General features: G+C 37.5%; 1 long non-coding RNA gene across 1 annotated transcript in view; it reads right to left on the bottom strand.

Moving 5' to 3' along the window:
* The window catches only part of LOC121402943, a 34,663-nt gene extending 18,990 nt beyond the window's left edge, over nucleotides 1-15,673 (bottom strand). The window contains exons 1-3 of the long non-coding RNA XR_005966887.1: nucleotides 15,250-15,673; nucleotides 14,985-15,168; nucleotides 12,469-12,607 (exon numbers count right to left, since the gene is read on the bottom strand). This is a non-coding gene — a long non-coding RNA (uncharacterized LOC121402943). The remainder of the gene's footprint in view (nucleotides 1-12,468; nucleotides 12,608-14,984; nucleotides 15,169-15,249) is intronic.
* Nucleotides 15,674-18,117: the final 2,444 nt, after the last annotated feature.

Here is an 18,117-nt window from a genome sequence, read left to right as displayed (position 1 = left end):
AAAGGTGCTGCAAGGTCCCAGATGCCAAAGTAGATGTATGTTAATTGTGGGTTAATATGCCCCTATGGCTTTAATTCCAAACACTTCCTGATTTCCCTAGTTGCGGGCAGATGCCCATGTAGCTAGATGTAATTTGCATATCCAAGTTATTGGCCAGGAGGCTCTGTGACCACATCCTTTCACACTTTGATATAGTGAGTGAGAAGGGGTGGATCTTCCTCTCTGGCTTCTGGTTGCTGACCCACCTGGGTGCTCCAGGGAACCTGGGTGCAACAAGGCACAGTAAAGCCATGTGCACTAGAGGGACCAGTACCTCTAGAGAGATAAGTTGGGGAGCAGGGACCCCTTGAATGAGGCCAGCTAGAGATAGGTTACTCCTGTATTAGGACTCTCTAGGAGAGTAAGATAGGTAGGTTAAGTAGAAAGACCAGCTTGGCTCCAACTAGGAGGGATAGCAAGGAGGTAACTCTCCCCTCAGGCAAGACTGGCCTGTAGTATAGGGACAACGCCTAATAGGGAATTAGGGCTATTGAGTTCCCTGATCCAACATGTGGGATCCAGGTCATGGTGCTGAGATCCTGAGGGTGTTTTTATCCTGGTTTGATGCTATCTCCTCAGGGAGTTCCAGTGGGCTGTCTCAGAGGGACATGTTGTAACCATATCACGATTGTCTGCTGGGTCTCTGTGGCTTTGTAAGTACAACCCTGTGGATCATTTGTCTCTGACAAATAAAAGTTATTCTGTTTCAATGCAAGAACCTCTTGACTCCCATTCTTTTCCTGTTTTATTGCACAGTAGCCTGTGGGAGTTGAAGTTACACTACACCACACCTTTAGTCTTCCATTTAGCGAAGGCCTTAGCCTGAGGTGTAACCCATGCTCTAGTTCACTAGCTGGTGATTAACCCCATTGGTCTGTATAGCCCAAAATAGTGTTACATATATGTAAATCAGTTGGGATCCCCAGTGGCAGAAAAACACACTCTATTTAGAGTGAGGAAGGAAATAGGGTTCTTGTCAGTAGGGATGGGTGAATTGTTTTGCCTTGATTCGCCGCTTGTGACGCCCATAGACTTGTATGGCATTGTGCGTCAAAAAGAAAAAACGCATCAAAATTTTTTTGACGCCCATAGACTTTAATGAGCATCTGCGACAATTCGCCGGCGGCGAATTTTTGGTGAAACGAAACGGGTCAAATTCACCCATCCCTGCTTGTCAGGGCTCTGAAGAACAAATAAACATAATGACAATAAACAGTGAATCACTTTTAACTGGAGATCATATACTGGTTCAAAGCATCAATTAGCTTCATGAATAACAATGTGCACAATGAGCATTACTAAAGATGCTGCAGTAAAAAGTGAAAAGGTCACTGTAGGCCTCTATGTTCCATTTTGGAGTTTAGAGACCTGCGACTGTGCTGCTTACATTCAATAACATTGTATTCATGAGGAGCTGAGGAGAGAGACCCACTTAGACATCCCCCTACCTGTCCCCTATGGCAGGTGTTAGAAACAGGACTGGCCTGTACCCCCTGATTCTGCAGTCTGCACTTTGCACCAGATCTTTGTTCTCTGGCGCAGGTTGCAGTCTAAGGGAAGAAGTATTGCTGAATAAAGGGGTGCGTTCTTGCACCTCTTAGTTCTTAGCACTTCTTCCTTTGTTCTGAGTAAATGACCCCTACAGTTTCTTTTATTGCCTTATAGTAACACTTAGGGGATGATTTAGTATGACAAGTATGGGATCTGATATCCAGAATGCTCAGGACCTGGGGTTTTCTGGATAACAAATCTTTCCATAATTTGGATCTACATACCGCAAGTCTGCAAGAGAAACATTTAAATATTAAATAAACCCAATAGGCTGGTTTTGCTTCCAATAAGGATTAATTATATCTTAGTTGGTATCAATTACAAGCTACTGTTTTATTATTGCAGGGAAAAAGGAAAGTATTTTACAAAGTTTGGATTATTTGGATAAAATGGAGTCTATGGGAGATGGCCTTCCCATAGTTCGGAGCATTCTGGATAATGGATCTCATACCTGTATATGTAGACCAGGTATATCAGTCCAAAAAAAGCTTCTATTTCAAAAAGCCCTTAAATCTGGTGTGCTTTTAATTTCTTGAATAATTGTGGGAAAAAAACTAGCAATCTGTGTATAGAAACCGACAATAATAAATCAGCCCCTTGGTAAGGCTGGGGGGCATATCCCTGAATAAAAACTCACTCCGTGGCTATAAAGTCAACAGTTTTTTTCTGTAATCCACTCTTTTTCAAATGCCTCCTTGATAAACACCTTAATCTCTTCTGAATGAACATATGTATGAAACTCTTGTCGAAAAAACGAGTCTGGAACTGGCTCAGCTGCTCTGTGGTAGACTCTATAATCCGTTGTCGCTGTTCCTCCTCCCTTAACAGCAGGTGTGATTGTATGAATTACAACTTTAGAAATGTCCTTTATTGCTTTCTATTCACACTTGGAAGAGCTGAAAGAAGCTATGATTTTGTTTTGTGTATATGTGTATATATATATCTGCTGCAACTCTCTCTTATAATTCTTCAAAAAATGGCTTGTTGACCACTGAAGGCACGTAAGAAGTTGGGTAACTGCAGGTGTCCTATGTACCTGTATCCTTTATTTATAATTGTATTTCAAAGCTATGTAGGGAGTTACATAGCATGAATGTGTGATTTGGCAATAGACTCTGCTACAGCCCTTAGAGTTACTAGTTCTGTCTGATGTATCTAACAGCATATAGTATGGAAGCTCTGTCCCGCTGCTGCCACCTGTTTTGTCATAGGTGATGAAAGGTATATTTAGTAAGTTAGGTTTTTTAACCTGCCTAAGGTCCGGGGCCAGATGGTATTCCTCCCAGGGTATTTAGCGAGTTTAGCTCTATGATTGCCAAACCTCTTTACTTCATTTTTCATGATTCATTGAGGTCTGGTATAGTGGCAAGAGACTGGCGAATTGCTAATGTGGTGCCGCTATTCAAAAAGGGATCCCGTTCTCAGCCTCAAAACTATAGGCCAGTTGTTCGTGGTAGGAAAGCTTTTCGAAGGGTTAATAAAGGATAAGATACTGGACTTCATAGCAAATCATAATACTATGAGTTTGTGCCAGCATGGTTTTATGCGTAATAGATCTTGCCAGACTAACTTAATTTCTTTTTATGAGAAGGTAAGCAGGGACCTCAATTCTAAGATGGCAGTGGATGTGATTTACTTAGACTTTGCTAAAGCATTTGATACAGTGCCACACAGAAGGTTACTGTTAAATTAAGGAATGTTGGCCTGGAAAATAGTATTTGTACCGGATAGAGAACTGGCTAAATCTATTTTTTGCTAATCAGAATGGGTGACCTCACGTCAGCTGGGAAGACCTACTGGTAAATAAAGCATTAGAGATTTATATATTTACACATAGTTATTATATCACCCCTTAAGCACCTCTTCTCCAGCATGAATAACCCCAACTTGGCCAGTTTTTCCTCATACATAAGCTTTTGCTAAGATCCATACCGTTTACCAGCTTAGTTGCCCTTCTCTGTACCCTCCCTAATCCAATAATGTCCTGTTTGTGGACCAAAACTGTACGGCATATAGATGAGGCCTTACCAGTGCTCTATACAGGGGAAGAATGACCCCCTTCCTGCCATGAATCAATGCCAATTTGAATACAGATCCAGACCTTATTTGCCTTTAATTTATCAGGCAAGAAATAATTTTTAGGTAATTTTTTTCAGTGATCAGCACAAAATGTTGGTGCCATTTTAAGACATAAATTCTTAACAGTTAGTGCCACCAACTGGCTAGATATGCCTAGATTGTCCCTCATATGTAGCATATCCATGTGTAGCCAAGCTGGTATGTTGCCATTGATAGTGATGGGCGAATTTGTCCCGTTTCTCTTTGGTGAAAAATTTGTGAATTTTGACGCCTGTGTTAAAGCCAATGGGTGTCCAAAAATTTTCACCTGCCGAATTTATTCGCCCATCACTATCAATTGATCTTACTGTTCCTCTCGGTTGCGCAGATCCATTGAGACTGATAGTTCCATAAGAGTCTAAAGGAATTAATGGGAGGAAGTTTGTCTCTTGTCCTCCCTTCAGCAGGGAAAGGTTTCATGATAAGTTTCAAAACCAGTTGTTCCAGTTTGTTCCCCCAGACCTCTGTAAGCTTAGAACAGACTTACACCCTTATCATTTGTTCTTCAAGAGGTTGTAAGAGGCTTTGGGGTAGCAATTAACAGCCATGGCCCTGCTTTGTCTCTCCCTTTCTCTGTATGAATGTGTTGCTATTGTAATTTAACATTCTCAAGCTCCTTTCAAGCTCCTCATGCGTTTTCATGGAGATACAGGGTATTTATGTTATTTCACAGTTTTTCCCCATTTTCACAGTGAAAAATAAGATTTAAGGTTTGATTTTTATTTTGTTGCAGGGATTTTTATGTAAGAACATGAAAGCTGAAAATGTCAGATTTGAATTGTGTTAAACTGCCTGCTGTGCTTAAAATTCTGCCTTTACTCGGCAGGAAATGCAGTTTGATTATTTGGTTTGCTGCTTCGCTGTGTGCCATTTACATTAGGTTATATCAAACCCCTCAGTGCACTGCTGTATGTGTGGCTTATATAACAGTGTCCCGATAATTATAGGAATAATTACTGAAGAACTAATAGGGCAAACAAAAAAAAGGAAAATATATTACTCAATGATTCCACAATATAATACGGAAGAGTTTAATGAGCCAGCAGAATGTTCTGAAAGATGGGGGGTTCACTGACAATTAACAGGGATCTTCTGTTGTACATTGTTTTGCTCAGATGCTATTTTATATATGAAGATATTTGTGGCTCTATAGGTGATCGGACATGGCATGACTGAATGCAATGTAATTTTTTAGAGGCCGTTCTCTCATTCAGGATGTGATCAACAGTTACTTTTACTTTGGGCCCCTGCGTGCATTGGCCCTACATATCTTTGGCCCACTGCCTGCACTGTTATTACATGTAAAGCATATTAATTTAAACACAATGCAACAAAACTTTTTAGGGTCATTCTCTAATAAGGAAGGTCAATGCCACAAAACATTGGTCCCCTGTTGACCACCAATTTAGCAATCCATTGTTTCATTGGCCATCAGATTATCCAGGAGATGGTCAGAAATTATGAGTCTCTGCAGTACATCCAGGTTCAGATTTTCACTAAGGCTTTGGGGCTAACCTGTTTGCCTTAAAAACAAAGTCCTCTCCAATAAACACAAATTAAACAAAAAAAATCCTCAAACTGCTCAAAACTCAATCAACATGCCATATCTTCCATAGCCCTCAAAGCATCTCAGGTTCTCTTTGTTCTATCATATCATAGACTCCACTCCATGATTAATGGAGTGAAGTCGATGATACGATAGCATGAAGACTTCACTCTATGAACTTAGGTTCATTACTAATCTGCCTCCTTTACCAAAAGATGAAATTTGCTAAATAAAAGTTTTTAAAAAAATAACATAACACCATGTTTACCAGCTAAACAAATGTGTCTTCTGCTGATTGTCTGCCACAACTGAGTTGCCAGTTGCACCACTGAATCCTAGTTGAAACGTTTCATGTGCAACTATTCATGAAGTCAAGATACTATGAATAATGGGGTCCGTCATTCATCAGCCATCGGGGATGACAATCTAGTCCTGCACTAAACGGAAAGTATTTTATGTAGAGCAATCAGTGCTGATGTGGTTACTGACAGAAGACCAATTGGAGAATTTGTGTTCTTGCCAGAGCGTCTGTTAGTAAATGATGGCATACAAACTGGCACCAGAAGCTTTGATTCAGCACACATTGTGCAAAACTGTCAATATGCTTTTTCAATTGGCAGCGGTGAGCTGTCATTAGGCATTAATAACGATTGGCCAATAATGAAGGTGATGCATCTGATCCACTGCATTTAACATTCAATTCTTCATTCTGTAATTTTCAACTATTGCATTTCCAATATCAGATTGTGAATAATTGGTCTAGTGAATGTAACTAAGCAGATTTCCTTCCCTTTAAAGAAAGCCCATTGTTGCCTTTATTTGCAAAGATGTAACTGTAACTCTTGTTTATTGCCTTACAAAAATTGTATTATGATTCAGTATTTTTCAATATAATCTTGCATTGATTTTCCTTCCCTGGTTTTAACCTTTTAAGTTAAAGAACCAATAACACTGTACAATTTTTTACTACAATAGTTTTTAGTAAACAAAATCATTTTTATAAGGGAATGAAAGGGTTTCCTGTTTCTGTAGAGATCATATAATGAGATCAAGGGGCAGATTTATCAAGGGTCGAAGTGAATTCGAGGGAATTTTCGAAGTAAAGAAATTCTAAGTAATTTTTTGGATACTTCGACCATCTAATAGGATACTACGACTTCGAATTTACTTCTAATTCGATTCGAAGTAAAAATTGTTTGAATATTCGACCATTCGACAATCAAAGTACTGTCTCTTTAAAAAAAACTTTGACTTCAATACTTCGCCAAATTAAACCTGCCGAAGTGCTATGTTAGCCTATGGGGACCTTCTACAACCATTTTCTAAGTCTTTACACATCAAAGTAAAATCGTTCGATCGTACGCTAAAATTGTTCGATCAAACGATTTCACTTCCATCATTCGATGGCCGAATTCGAAGTATTTTAATTCCATGGTCGAATTTCGAAGTATTTTACACTTCTAAATTTGACCCTTGTTAAATCTGCCCCCAAATAAAACAAAAAAACTTTATCCTTAGTCATCTTGGGTAAAGGTGCATTATGGGCAATGAGACTGAATACTGTCTGTTTGATAAACCCAAAGTGATTTAGATCACATTATTAGCCCCTTTTATCATAATATCCTACTTTATGGTTTTTATGGTATTTAATATTTTGGACCAACAAGTATTTAGCGAACATCCGCAGAAAATATTTTATGCAAGTATTTGTATTTAAATTTAAAAAAAAGATTTTATAATTTGCTCCAGTGTGCAGTTTGTGTAATAAAACATCAAACTAAAAAAAGTTTTTTCTGAACATTTTATTAAAAATTTTGTCATTTTTTAAAATTTCTATTTAAAAAAAAAAAAGCAGTGGTTCAATGCAAAATAGTTTTTTTTTCTTGTTTAAAAAGTCTAATATAATTTAAAATTTCTATATTTAATGAAACCATAGCTTTCAGGGATGATCTGCTCTTAGTTATAACTAAACCCCACATTTCCTTACCCAACTTAATGAATCTCTTAGACCAATTTGGGGGCGTTTCCAATTTCAAAATATATATGATAGTAAATGAGGTATTAAAATAACTAAAATTGAAGAAAAAAGGATTAAGGAAAATTTCACCTTTCTACGTGCCAAAAGTATGATTAAATAGCTTAGCACAGAAATTCCGAATAATTTACAAACCATATACTGTATAAACACATCTTTATTCTGCTCATGGAAGAAGTAGATAAAATGCTAAAAGTTACAACTGACTTGGTTTAGAAGGATCCAAATTATTAAAATGTTAATATCCCCCAAGATACTATATTTGATACAAATGCTACACATTAAAATACCCAACATTTTATTTTGAAAAATCAGGGGTCAAATTTAAAGTTTATGGGAGTTTATAAAAACTCCCATAAACTCGAAATTCTAAAAAAAAAACAGACCAATCGAAATGTATTTAAAAAATAGATTTTTTTAAATTTGGGTGAATAGGATCGACCTGCAAACTAAAATCAAATCGAATTCAATTCTAATTTTTATCCAAGAAAAAAGTCCACCAAATGACTCCAAATTGATTGTAGGAGGTCCCTCATAGGCTACAACACGCATTTTTCAGGTTTTATATGGCGAATAGCTGAATTTGAATTCTTAAAGGGACAGTACATGATACATTTCGAATTACGATTTTTTTTTTTAACTTAAATCGAATTTGGACTCTTCCCTAGTCTAATTCAAATTTTCAATTGGACCCTTGATAAATCTGCCCTTTACTTGAGTCCATTTAAACTGCATCCTTCAATGGAACCTAGGGAAAGAAAACAAAAACTTGAGAAAAAACTTGACAAAAAGCTGAGCAATATTTTTCTAGAGTTCCTCTCTTTAACATTATCTGGGCCTGTCTTTTTCTTTGGAGAGAAAATATGTCCAAATGGCAGTTGTCAACTAATCTTCACCAATAACACCTATATTTGAAAATCTAGATTTCAACCCTAGCATAGATGAAAAGGTGTTTGCCCAAAACAATAGAAAGTGGTAGACAGATCTTACAATTGAGATAGCAAAGGAAATTTGGCAACATATCCATAAGTTTATGCATAAGAGCTTGGTGGCATCTAAAACCCAGGAAGCCAATTATAAATTGCTTTTAAAATGGTACTTATACAACACAAAAGTTAAAGGGAAAGTAAAGTCTAAAATAGAATAAGGCTAGCAATGCTGTATTTTGTATACTAAACATAAACATGAACTTATTAATCAAACTTACCTAATCAAATAAATGATTTATTCTTTCAAAGTTGGCCACAGGGGGTCACCATCTTATAACTTTGCATCTTTGCAAGACCAAGACTACGCACATGCTCAGTGTGGTCTGGGCTGCTTAGGGATAGTCATAAATGATCAATACAGGGAAACAAACAAAGCTGATTGAGTTCTGCATGGCTGGGAAGTAAGGCGTGAGCTTCCCCTGCTGTTCATAAGTATGATTGTTTCCCTGCAGAGCAGTTAGGGACCGTCTGACAATTCCTATCCACAGCAGTAAATGAAGGAAGAATTTCATTGCATACAGTCAGGTTTCTTATTAAAACAGTACACATTTTTTAATTAAAATATATTGGAGATAGGTTTCTTTTTCATTAAAGAAAGTAAAAATGTGATTTTATCTTTTTGCCTTTATGTGCCCCTTTAAGCAAAATGTATAACAAAGCATCTGATAAGTGTTGGGGTTGCCTAGCACAGACAGGTTGTATTATGCATATATGGTTTGAGTGTCCCTTGATAGATTTAAAAAGAATCTATTTAGACAGATAGAATTTAAAAAGATTTATTCAAAGAAATCAAAAGAGTGACTCCCTTACCCAATAATATAAATATCCCTTCTCTGGTTGTTCTACACTACAATACACTTACCAAGCAAGTAGTAACAAATCAGTAGACATTATTAGTGATGAATGAATAAATTTGCCAGATCCGAATGTACGGTGAATTCCTGCATTTGGCCGCAAGTGAATTAATTTGAAACTGAGGCGACAATTCGATGGCGAAAAATCCGTTGCGGCAAAAACAAATTGGCACATGTTAAAATTGGCGCGCTCACAAAAATTGACGCATGTCAAAATTAGTTGGACGCCCATTGACTTTAATGCATTTGGACCAAATAGTAGCGTGTATAAAAATTGTCGCTCGCGTCAAAATTGATGTGCGTCAAAATTATTTTGACGCCCATTGACTTTCACAAAATTTTTGCCGTTTCAAAAATTTCTCGGGGAAATTTGCAAATTTTTCAGCACAGCGAAATGGCACAGATTCGCCCATCACTAGACATTATACATGGTACAGGCTGCAACAGAAATTGGAATAGCAAATACCCACCCACTGTATAGGAATGGCATTTGACTATGGAAGATATTAAGAAATATGAAAAAATTTGAATTTTGAGACAAGGTTCCTTTCGAGTAATTTAGAACCATATGGGACCCTTGGATTATGCATAAGACAACCCCCAAAGCAGAGGCGTCTCTAGCGGGGGACGGGCCCTGGCGCGGGACGTGCAGCCAGGCCCCGCCCCCCCTCCGTACTTCCGGAAACTACCGTATTTACGGCCGCATTTCCCATTTACGAGTGGCGTGCGAGCTACCGGGGGGCCCCGAGGGGGTGCGGGCCCTGGCCCAATCGCACCCCCTGCTCCCCCGGTAGTTACGCCACTGCCCCAAAGGTACTACTACATCACAAGATGCAGCTCAATCTGAAGTTTAACAGTTTTTGATGATGGTCCGTAAATCCTATATACCAGGACATTACATAGCTCGTTTATACCTACACACAGAAAATGTACAAGTTATAATGCCACTATAAACCTCTACCCCCTTTCGCCCAAAGTTTTACCCCCACATTCACATTATTGAATAACAATAAGTTAGCATAGCTCTGTATTGCTATTATATTAATGTTGCAATGTTTTTTTTAATGTAAAACTGTAATTAACATATGAGATACCTCCACTACCCTTACTTTCAGTAAATCCTTTCCAAAACTGTTGGAAAATAAATAAAGAGTTTACAAAAAAATATTTCTGGAGGTTTTTTTTTCCTCAGCTGAGCTTTTTTTTATCTAGGTTAATCACATTTTTAAAGGGACAGGATGACCCCCTTGAGTGCAGATAATTCTATCTAACGTTTGAGGTATATAATAAGATTACTAGAGCACAGTTAATCCCCCTGCATAATCGACTTGTTTGTACATCGGTAATCTAATTAACTGCCTTCCAAACACGGAGTCGTTTCAGTTTCCCTGAAATCATGTTGAAAAGTGGGTATAAAGACTCTTAAAATAAGCCTTTAATAGCATTCAAAATCGGCAGAGAATAATTTTTTAGAAAACATCTGCAAACGACCATATCATCTCTCATTAACTTATTTTTGGAAACTGCCTAATGCTGCTGGTACAGGAATCTTTCAGCCCAAAATTTGCATATACAAATTAGGGCTCGGATTCAATTCGGTATTCGGCCAAATATAAGGATTCGGGGGTTCGGCCGAATCCAAAATAGTGGATTCAGTGCATCCCTATAACACACTAAATACACTGGTGGAGAAACACTAATTTAACATATGACTTTGGGTACTAGATACAGCCAAACCTAGGGGCAGGTTTATCAAGGGTCAAATTGAAAAATTTAATTTTTAAATTGAATTTTGAGCTAATTTTAGGGCATATTTATCAAGGGTCGAATTTCAAATTGAAACAACTTTGAAATTTGAATTCAAAAAGACCAACCAAAATTAAGTCAAAGTTTTTTTTTGGTCGAATAGGTCTGTTTTCGATCGAATTGGTCCATATTCGGCCGAATTTGAATCATACAAATCGAAGGAATAGCACATTCAATTGAATTCGATTCGAAGTTTTTCCGAAAAAAAAACATTTTTCAAAGTCCACCAATTGACTCCAAATAGGTTTTAGGAGGTCCCCCTTAGGCTAAAACAGCAATTTTTAATGAGAATCGAATTTGGACTATTCCCTAGTCGCAAGTACACAAAAATTAACTCGAAATTTAAATTTTTTTCAATTGAAAATTCACCTCTACCTTTGATAAATCTGCCCCTTAGTGTACTTCGACTAGGGAATAGTCCAAATTCAATTTGAACTTGAAAGAAAAATCGAAAATTGGAATATCAAAATTTATCATGTACTGTCTCTTTAAAAATTCAACTTTGACTATTCACCATCTAAAATCTGCAGAATTGCTGTTTTAGCCTATGGAGGACCGATGTGGAGTCAAATGGTGGACTTTTAAAAATGTACGTATTTTTTTTAAATACTTTGAATCGAATTTGTTTGAATACTAATAAGAATTGATTTGAACAGTCGAATACAGCCTATTCAATTTTAAATTTGATTTTATAATAATAAAATAATAAGTTTATAATAAATTTCGGTTGGTCTTTTTTTATTTAAATTACGAATTGATGGGAGTTTTAAAATACTCCCATCACCTCGAAATTCAACCCTTGATAAATCTGCCCCCTAGTGTTTGTAAATAAAACTTTTGGGTGACTTATATGGATAATGCTTTAAATTGTTTATAGCCTCAACAGAATTTAGCATGTAAGAGTGAACATCCTTCTTTATATTTGATGCACTGAATTTATAGCATTAATATTGTTATTGCTACCACATCTGCTTTAATGTGTGAAATGATCAAAAACAAATTTATTTATATTTTATACTTTTTTGTACAGCTATAGTATGGCGTTAAATAGAGAAGGAATAAATAATACTTGGATACTTAAAATAGGCATGGAGCATACTTCAGAATATAGAAGAATCATAGATAAAGAACAGCGAATAATGCATATTCAAATTTATTTTCTAAAATGTACAGTATAACGAGGTAAGATTAATTGCCTAGTCAAAGACTAATCCATACATTATCTCCCTAGAGGAGATATCAGGGAATATCATATTAATTGCTGGCTAGGTTATTTGACCCATATAAGTAATGGTTGAAATCTGCTGAATCTTTGTATATTCAAATACCGTATGCAAAAAAAATATGAGCTGCAATGCTGGGAAACATCCATAAAAAGCCTATAGTTCTTATTTTTAGGGTCAAGATGCACTCTCAGGAGCAAATATTTGCACCTCCAGAATAGTGTCTAAATGATGAGTGACTGTTGCCCCTACCATGTAAGAGGTGGCATCTGAGCGGGCAATAAGTGTCCATATGCACAATCCTTACCTTGTGGATGCAAGTTACAAGGTGGACCTTGTATTTATTAGGTGTTAAAAGGAGGGCTCCATCACACAAGAGCGTCCTGCTCCAGGTGCCTTGCTCCAGATGTACTATCAAACGGTGCAACTCAAGGGTGGAAGAGCACCTGTTCATAGAAAATGGACAAATATGTGAATTAAGCACTACTGGACACCACCATCATGGACATAGCGCTTGCTCCTGGAATTAATAAATTACCTTTAATTATCTTGGCAAATTTGGCTCAAGGTCAAGAAATGGATCCTATTGATGGCAAACGGAAATTACTTCTACATCCACATATTGACCCTGGTTAAATGGATTGAAGCTCTAGAAGTTCTGGTCATTTAAAAGATATTAGATATTTTCTCAGATATTGATAACTTGCTAAAGGTCAGCATGATAATGAGGAGACACAGGAACTCAGCCTAGTTATCCCTGATTTATTGCCTTGTGTTACAGCTTAGAGCTTTACTGACAGTGTTGCTGTCTCTTTTTCGCATGCAAGATATCTCCTATGACCTATGATATTGATCTTGTTACTAAGGTGATGAAAAGTGAAAAGTGCAGAAATGCATGCAAATATGTTTTTTCACCCACCAAATAACATTTTCCACCAGAATTCCAAACACAACTAGCAAGTCAAATGTTAATTCTAGGGTTTTTTTGGATCCGTGTGCCCTTTATGTTTCCTCCTTCCACCTTATTCTTCATAGTGCAATAAACTGACACTTTGGTGCAACTGGTGACTATAAGGGTCAGGCCACACTGGGCGTTTTGGGGAGATTTGGTTGCCTGGCGACTAATCGCCTCTTCTTTCTGGCGACCAATCTCCCTAAACACCTTCCCTGACTCTACGCCTGCTAAAATGAAAAGAAAAAATGCCAGCACTAATCACTTCCTCGTGAGGCAACTTTGGATGACTTTGGAAAATGAATCGCTGCATATATTAGCACCGGCGTTTTTTCATTTTATCTGGTGTAGAGTCAGGGAAGGCGTTTGGGGAGATTGCTTGTAGATTCCACAGGTTGAAAGAAAGCCATGACACCCTGTCTCTGACTTATAGGAACCATTTCCCCACCCTCTAAAGTCTTATACACTCCCCCTTCTATTCTATTGTGACACAATGAATTCTGGGACTTAGAGGCCTATTTATCAATATTCTATGGATATTCTATGGATATTCTGTGGATAGGAATTGTCAGACGGTCCCTAACTGCTCTGCAGGGTTTAAGAAACTAAATAAAACCAAACCAAATAAAATCATTTTCTCTGCAACCACAAATGCCATGAAAGCTATTTAAAGATCTGAGTCTATGTGCTAAAAAACATGAAAACCTCAAAAGGTCCAATAGAATCAGTGCAGCTCCCATTGACTTCTATAGGACCTCAACTGCGTTTGCTTGGCAAATTTTTGTATTTTTTGTGTGGTTCTTACACTTAATAAATCACAAGTTTTTAGCATTTAAGAGAAATTAAAAAAAGAAAAAATTTGATCTGTGAAAAATTAGAAATTTGAATTTTAGTAAATAGGCCGCTTAAAATGCCTCTGCTGTCCTGGAAATCTGTGCACCCTCCACTACGAAAGGCATAGGAACTTCAAGTGCCAGAATTCATCTCTCAACAATCGAAGGTGCTAAAGAAGGGGTTGAATGACTCTAAAAGGTGGGAAATGGTTCATATACGTCTGAGTTGGACAATCATGGGTTCCTCTTAGTCTTAGTATGTCTGCACACTGTTGCCATTTTCTCCACCGGTAGAAAGGAAAACCACTATAAGTGATGTAAACCTAAATGTTTTTCATGGGAGTTATTTACTAAACTGGAATTTATCTGGTTGGGCATTCTGGAGCAAAAACTCAAAACATCAAATTTTTCTAGATTTATTATACCCTGATTCTGCAAAAAAACAGAATCCAAAAAATCCACCATTTTAGCCCAGTCAAGGTCCTGTATAAGTCAATGGGAGATGTCCATATCCAAATATTTAGCCCGATAATCCAATACCTTCAGGGTTTTCAAGCAAAAACCTTCAAAAAAAATCGAGCTATTTGGGGGAAAATGTCGAAAAATAACTGTACGTTTTTTACTTGATTTTATCTGTTTTTTTCCCTATCCCATTTATTCAAGATATTTTAATGATAAATAATGCAAAATCTTACCTGGGAGTTTGGTTGAGCTTTTTTATTATAATTATGAGATAAATTCAGATTTTAGTAAATAACCCCCTATGTGTAGTTTTCATTTGCTTGTGGGATTTATGACTAATTATCTAAAATGAGATCTGTTATCCAGTGTACCTTGGAGGTTAAATAAGTGGAGACTAATTTACTGTTCTGCGTTAGCAGATAATCCTCCATGAAAAACCTTTTACATTAAGCGTGTTTAATTCAGATGCTTTTATCCCATCCAGTTTATATCACGCCACCCATCCTTTATATATCCCTTTTTACATCCTGAGATCTGTGTCCAGTATGATGCATTTATACCGCATTCCTCACTCACCATGTTTGTAATCCACTAGATGAATGGGGCCCTAGTGTCCTGGAAGCTTTCAGAGATCATCTGTTGTCAACCAATAATTTTGTGCCCTTTAATCTACTCTTGTTATTTCCTTTATAACACAAGATTGTTTTATCCTCTTGCACTTTATGGAGCTAACACGGCGCTGGCCTTTAGTGGAAACCCTCTGAAAATGAGAAAAAAAGGATTACACAATTGAATTTCAAAGGCAATGCCAAAAAGGCAGAATTACACAAAAAAGTCCCACCTTAAAAGCCACTTCAAACACCAGACTAGCTTTCATAACTGAAAAAAAAAAAGATGTGTATCATGAACAGATATCTCAGCATTATCTCATGTATAAGGAACAGAATAGCCAGTTCTTACTATGGCTTCAAGGGCAAGATGTGAAAAATGCAGATGAAAGGAACTTGGGTTGATGAGGGCTTGGCTCATTCCGACGCGGGTGCTGGTTCGGAGAAGCTTTGTCGGCGATTGTGATGTATGACTCGAGAATGGAGTCCACACGTCAGAAACTTTTAGTTAGTTTGTTAAATACGGCATCGATTCGGCGGATCCTTGATAATATATTCCATTTGTGATCTCTCATACTTTGCTTTCATCCTATTGACAGAATAGCTAATTCATTTGGTGCGCTCAGTCATTTATTTGCGGACACTGGAATTTTTGCATTGAGAATACTTGAAGTCTGGGCTAGAGGATTTCTGTAGCTATGGAAACATCCTGCTCAAATACTGAAAGGGAAAGATGCTTTAACTCTTCCTGTACCTCTTAGTTAATATTGAAGCCTGGTAGCCTTATGTATGTACAAGATGTATTAATTTTGTTTATTTGAATCCAGCCCCAGTGGAGTTTACAATATAAGATTCCTATAATATTCACATACAGCAATACATTCAACTAAATCCATAATTGTTTAGCAATTCAATTTTCAAGATGACCTACCGGTCCTTGGTACCTAGGACCTTGCTGGTTCTTACCCAACTTGGACTTGGCCAGTTGCAACAAGTGATGAGCAAAAATTATTCTCACCGTACAAATGACGCCCATAGACTTCAATGGATGGAATAGCACGTCAAAAAAATGTCCCCAACAGACTTCAATGCATTTAGCCAAATTTCTGCTGTTTCGCTAATTTTTGGCGAAGAGAAATGGGTCAGATTTGCGCATCCCTAGTTGCAACTCCAAGTAGGAAATGTTTTATTTTAGACCTTCTCACTTAGGAGGCCCCTCACTGTAGGAGGGAGGAAGGGTTATCTACACTGGGGCTCATTTATAAACACTAAACAAATTTGCTCATGCGCAGTAACCCATAGCAACTAATCAGTGATTAGCGTTTTCAACCAGCTGCAGGTTGAACACAAAAAGCAATCATGTCATTCGTTGTCATGGGTTACTGCCCAGGTGCAAATTTGCCCAATTTATAATTGACCCCCCACTGACTTCACACACACAACAGATCTCTAAATAACTTGGGCACCAGTGGTTCTTGGAACAACTAGTTTCTTGGATCTTGTACAGTGTCCTTAATGTTCCTTCACAGATGGTATGATATGCATTCATTTCTCAGATAATTCAGATAGTTGCTTCCCCCAATAGTATTGGGAAAACACAGAGTATTAGTTACAACCCAAGGTAGTTCTCACTTATGGGTGAACTTGAATCCAGTGCTAGAAGGATGATAACAGTTCTTTACTCCAGGAATCTAGCTATTCCTGAGTTTAACTGTTTGAGTCCCTATGCTGGTGGGTGACATCACAGTTTTCTGGTCTTCTTTTTGGAGCCTTAGCCTGCTGTGCTAACTACCCCAAGCCTAAAGGCTGCCGACAGACTGAGTCAGCAGCTTATTGGCCATCTGACAGGGCTTCCCCCAACCAATATCTGGCCAAAAGTTGGCCAGATGACGATCAGGCATGGTTAAAAATCCCCACGATCCAATCACACGTATTGCGTCCATTCTGATCTGACCGTTGGGCCCTAGGGATCAGCCTGATATCGCCCACCTTAATGTGAGCATAAGGTGGAGAGATCCGCTCGTTGGCGACATTGGCGACTTTGCCAAACAAGTGCATCTCCCTGTGTATGGCCACCTTAACTCTTTCTCTTAGAGCCATTACGTACACTTACTGAGGCCTTCCTTCATCTTGTGGTACGTAGAGGACACTCACACCAACTCCTTGCAGATAGCACGTTAGTCAGAAATAACTTATGACCCAAGCATAGATAGTACTAATCACTGAGCCACCCGACCAGACATGACTTGTGATGTATCACCTTTAATTTGTGAACCACTGGTTTATACATATTAGCATGTATAAACATGGACTAACAGAAAACCAGTTTGATTTTTATGTCAATGACAGCCTATATGATGTGAGCCACCTGACCTTCATTGAATATGTCTTTATTGATTTTGTAAAGAAAAAAAAAACTTTCATGTGTGGATAAGAATGATATATGGAAATCAGTTTGCATGGGATCACAAGTTTCTACATTTATATTGGGATGCACATTTTTTCAAGGGCTTACAACTAGTCAGGTGCGGTGCTTACTACTAATAAACCAGTGCAGTCTGCGGCCACCACTAATTATTGATTCAGAAAAAAGAGAATGAAAATATGAGGTTAACCTTGGGACTCATTAACCACTTGTGCTGAATTCAAATGATTGCTATAATGCAACATACAAGTATGCCTTTTTAAAGAAATTATCTATTTCTAAAGCCACTGATAATAGCATCAGCCCAAAGCTGAAGTCAGTGTTAATGAGCCCCTTTTCCTGCATCTTCTGCCTGCCCGTCTGATTAGCAAGTAAGATACACAAACATTTACACTGCTAATATACACCTTTACATTTTCACTAGCATACAAACTTTTATTGGAGGGGGGCTTTTGCAAACTCTTAGCAAACAGACACACACATACAAAGAAACACACAGACGCAATACATGTGTTCAAAGTGCACACATATAAACAAACAAATGCACTGTATTTTTTTCACAATGATTAGAAGACATTGTCATTGATTGTGTTTTTTTACCTATTTTATTATAATTATATTTTATTATAATTTATTTTATTAATATATTATAGTCTTGCATTATTGTTGACTGTCT

This window comes from Xenopus laevis, chromosome 4L (genome assembly GCF_017654675.1).
Source record: "Xenopus laevis strain J_2021 chromosome 4L, Xenopus_laevis_v10.1, whole genome shotgun sequence".
NCBI classification, from domain to species: domain Eukaryota; kingdom Metazoa; phylum Chordata; class Amphibia; order Anura; family Pipidae; genus Xenopus; species Xenopus laevis.
This window is presented reverse-complemented; position numbering and strand designations above follow the sequence as displayed.